Source organism: Octopus bimaculoides, chromosome 23 (assembly GCF_001194135.2).
Source record: "Octopus bimaculoides isolate UCB-OBI-ISO-001 chromosome 23, ASM119413v2, whole genome shotgun sequence".
In the NCBI taxonomy this organism is placed as follows: domain Eukaryota; kingdom Metazoa; phylum Mollusca; class Cephalopoda; order Octopoda; family Octopodidae; genus Octopus; species Octopus bimaculoides.
The window spans coordinates 2,184,602-2,189,601 of NC_069003.1; the positions used below are offsets into that span (position 1 = coordinate 2,184,602).

At 34.8% G+C, this 5,000-nt stretch overlaps 1 long non-coding RNA gene across 1 annotated transcript in view; it reads left to right on the forward strand.

Moving 5' to 3' along the window:
* LOC128250621 (uncharacterized) overlaps window positions 1-5,000 on the forward strand; it is a 19,319-nt gene that overhangs the window by 10,421 nt on the left and 3,898 nt on the right. The window contains exon 2 of the long non-coding RNA XR_008266648.1: window positions 1,687-1,772. This is a non-coding gene — a long non-coding RNA (uncharacterized LOC128250621). The remainder of the gene's footprint in view (window positions 1-1,686; window positions 1,773-5,000) is intronic.

Genomic DNA, 5,000 nt, shown 5'->3' on the forward strand with positions numbered 1-5,000 from the left:
ATATATGCATAAGAATGTATGTAAATATATATGCGTGTGTATATATGCATATATATATATGCATAAGAATGTATGTAAATACATATGCGTGTGTATATATATATATAAAGACAGACGAAATACCTCTAAGCATTTTGTCCGTTGTGCTGGCGATGTTACAGTCTCACCAATGTCATCATATGTTTTAAATTATTTTCAAATTTTAGCACAAAGCCAGCAAGTTCAGGGAGTAGGCGTAAGTCGATTACATCGACCCCAGTGTCCACTTCGTACTTACTTTATCGACTCCGGAAAGATGAAACGCAATGTTAGCCTAGGCGGATTTTGAACGCAGAACATAAAACCGCTGACATGCCGCCAAGCAGTTCTTTGCCCGGTGTGCTAACGATTCTGGCAGCTCACCGTTTTCATCATTTCTAATATTGAAATAAAGAATAAAACGTATTATGACATAAGAGAAAACGATGGATAGATACAAAGAGAGAGGCGGAGGAGTGTGATATATTGATCCGCAAAAGTAGGAGAAGATTGGGAGAAAGAGAGACAGTCAGTGGGGGTTCTAAACGTATTATACATTACATCTTATTTGTCTATCAACGATCGCCGTGTAATTGGGTTCGTTTGAATGTTTAATGACCTCGGTCATCACATTGTTGTTGCTGTGTTATTATTGTCGGTGTCAAGGCGGAGACCGTGAAGAATGGTTAGAACGCCGGGCGTAATGCTTAGCAGTATTTCGTCTGCCGCTACGTTCTGAGTTCAAATTCTGCCGAGGTTGACTTTGCCTTTCATCCTCTCGGGGTCGTTAAATTAAGTACCAATTAAGTACTCAGAACCTAACGATTCTGCCAGCTCGCCTCCTTAATAATAATAATAATAATAATGGGCAAATTTGGATACACGACAGTTTAACATAATAGCAAGAATATATATTATTGAAGAATTTCAGTAACGTCGTATATGTGTTGTTTCCTTCAACCAGGTGTCATTCAAATGGAGGAATCTAGTCCAGCCGAGTCTAAGGTTGATAGCACTTGAGCTATGGGGCTGGACACGAAATGACAACGTTACGACTTTACCAACTGAATCACGCAGTACTACCAACTCATATCTAGCTAATATGAAAATATAGCGCCAATACTTGGTGACTAGTGTTCTTTCGTTTGAAATTTTGCAACTGCGTGCGCTTGAATGTCCCCATACATAAACCTACAAATACACACACATAGTATATATAATATATTACGTATACATACATGTATATACGCATAGGCATGCCACACTCGCAGAGATTAGACTCTCAGACATATGCATACATGTATATTTATAAGTGTATGTGTATCTGTATACATGCTTGTATGCTAAACAGAAATGTGCGATATATATATATATGAGGAAAGAGTAAAATAATTGAAAGATAATACAAATATAGTGTGTCTTGCAGCCTGTCTGAATCAACAATAAATTTAGAAAAAAACAAAACAAAATAAAGTAAACAAAATCTACAAAAAAATATTATAACGAAAATGACTTACACACGCATAAGACGTAAAAGAAAATGGAAAAAAGCAGACGACAGTTTTTTATCGTTTTTTGTTAATAAAATTTAATATATTTACAAAAGAAAAAAAATTACAATAGAATAACTAACAAGAAATTGGTTAAATATCGACTTTTTTTTTTTAGCGAGAATCTTATGTCAAGATTTCCAACACGTTTTATCAGACTCTTATCAAGTGGCAATCGAACGTGTGAGGTTTCAAACCCTGCAGGTAAGAAACTGCTTCTTCATTTTTATTTCACTTTTTATTAAGTTTCTCGATTTTGAAATTTAATATATGTTGTTATCTCCATTTGTTGTTGTCGGTGTTTAGTGGTTATTATTTTTTAGTTTGTTTCTTTTTATTATTCATATTGACTTGTTTTTTTCTGTCGATAGTTGCTTCTGAAATTTGTTTTCTCCTTCTGCTCGAAACAAAGATATTGTGTATAAGAATTTGTTTTCCTTTTCAATAAATGTTATAACGTTTCTAAGAACAAGGACGAGTTGACATTAAATACTCTCTACCTGAGTGGAAGATCGTTCTAGCATTCTTATTCTTATTCTGCTTCTTCCTGATCAACTAGAGATGTAAATTGTAATAAACGCCTAAGCTACCATTTCTGTGGGTTAAAGTGCAGGCACTTGACATTTTTTTCTTTTTAAACATCTCAATTGTAACAAACAGAGCTATTGTTCTGAGACTTTGTTAACTGAAAAGAGATCTTATAAATAAATAGCGAAGAAAATTTCAATAGAATAGCTCGACAGTCAACTTTATAAGCCGCACTTAAAGTTCTTGTGATTGGCAGAGAGATGTAACTATATATGTCTCAATTATAGCTCTTGTAAATGAGGCATGTGTGTAGTTAAAGAACAAGTTTCTATCTACAGGCTAAAATGAAAGGAGAGAAAATTTAACAGTGTTTAAAACTTCATCTGTAGAGTGGATATTAAATAACTGAGATATTGTCTTCTATGATGTTATTGTCCTTGAAATTGTCGTTGTTCTTTCATCCGGAGTTAGCTTTGACGGAACGAAACTACGATCAAATGAATTCCAATCGTGTCAATCATATAGTTCTCTCAAGTGCTTTATGGACCTCATTAAATAATTCATGAAATTTCGAGGGATGTCGTAAATCGATTACATCGACTCAGTGCTCAAACCCTGGATGGGATGAAAGTAAAGTCGACCTCGGTGGAATATGAACTCAAAACGTAAAGAACGACCCCCGTGCTAACGATCGTGGTTGCCCACTACCCCGGACCTCATTACATAATGAGACACGTTTTCTGCCCAGTGGGGGTTCAGAACGAATTAAATACACGTCGATTAGACAAGTGAAAGAAACCATTCCAACCGTAGCCATCCTATCCATGACATACTTTATGATGTGTCATGTAATTTTTGGAGGTTAACATTCAAATTAATTCTCATTGGGTTGACCTTCAATCAAAAAAATATAACCCTGGTCTATCCCCTTTTTTATTCAGACGGAATGCGTTTAGGACTATATTATCTAGTGTAACCATCTTCTGCGTTGGTGCTATCATTTATATTCTTAATAAATCTTGAAATTAAAGGATTCCCGGCCGTGACGACTTCTACCAGTTGTAGTCAGATACAGAAGTCATTATCCATGTCTGACTTATTATTAGTTGTTGTAACTGTTGGTGTTTCTTAACTGGCGTAGTACAGAGCTCGATGTCAATCAAGCAGTTACCATGTCGGCTGTCTATCTACTCCTCATTTCGAGCATTCAACGACGATATGGGACTTCAAAGACAGATGCTCCCATAAATTCTAAAATAGAATTTAGGATTTATGGGTCAAAGTTGGGAGCAAAAACGGGACAGTGGAGACATATATATGCGTGAAATTGGATTAATGTGAAATTGAATTGATTACGTGTAATTTAATTAATTAATGAATAAATGCATGCATAAAAACATACACATATATACATACATATACATGTAAACAAATATATATATATCTAAATACATCTATATCTATCTATCTATCTATCTATCTATCTATCTATCTATCTATCTATCTATCTATCTATCTCATATATACACACATATACATAATATACCCACACATGCATCTTGACATATATATATATATATCTTCATATCTTAATAGTAATATGTTAATATCATAAAATCCAAACCACAACAACAATAATAATCATAGACATAGAACATCGTATTTCCTCTGTGCGGTTGCCAAACGAAATTAGATTAATTGCATACAGAATATTCGCGTGTTCCTCTCTCGCACCGTCTTCCTTTCCTTCACACTACCTCTTACTTCCCCTCTCTTCCTTCTCTCTCATTTCTTCTTCCTTTTTTACTTCTCTCTCCCCATTCCTCTCCATCTCTAACTTTCAATATGGACAAAGACGCATTCGTAATCTCGTTACTCAAATAACGAAACACTTTTCCTTCGCTAGACAATGGGTTACAATACTTTTTCTCTTTACTTATGCTATTATATAATTAATTTTCGTTCGAGATTTATTTATTTATCTATTTATATGCTATTGTTCTTGTGTTGCTTTATTTGTTTACTGATAATTTCGGTGGGATTTAGCAATTAACTTAAGAGCTGTTATTATAAAATTCATACCCTTAACACGCTGTGCAAACAGTTAAAATGTTAAGGCGATTTTCTTCACATCCCTCTACTTCTCTTTGTCTCTGTATAAATGCACACCAACACACACACACACACACACACACACACACACACACACACAGACGATTACTCATACGCACAACTTGGATATATCATTTCCACTTTCAAAGAATTGGTTTCTCTCTGACTCTCCATCTGCATCTCACAGTATCCTACACACTCTTAGACGTTCTCTCTCTCCCCTTCCTCTCTCCCCTTTTCTATCTCTCTCCTTTATCTCTCTCTCTCCTTTATCTCTCTCTCTCTCTCTCTCTCTCTCATTCTCAGTAGTGCGTGTGTATATATATCTCTGTATATGTGTCTCTAGATAGATAGATAGATAGATAGACTGATCGTCAGATAGATATACCGATAGACCGATAGATAGATACATGAATAGATACATACATAGATAGATGCTGAAGTATTCAGATATATATGGACTCACGAGCACACGCTCACACACACACACACACACACACACACACACACATCTTTAAATTCGAAATAAACATAAACTTAAATTTAATGACGACAATGAAGCTACAAGATGCTGCGCAGTCATTCTGCGCAGTCATACGTATACACACGCACACACACACACGTACACACATATATACACACACACATATATATATATATATATATATATATATATATATATATATATATATATATATATATATATATATATACACACGCACACAGACATACGAGGTTTGATCAATAAGTATACGAACTGCTTTCATAATAACGAAGCAAATGCACGCAGAG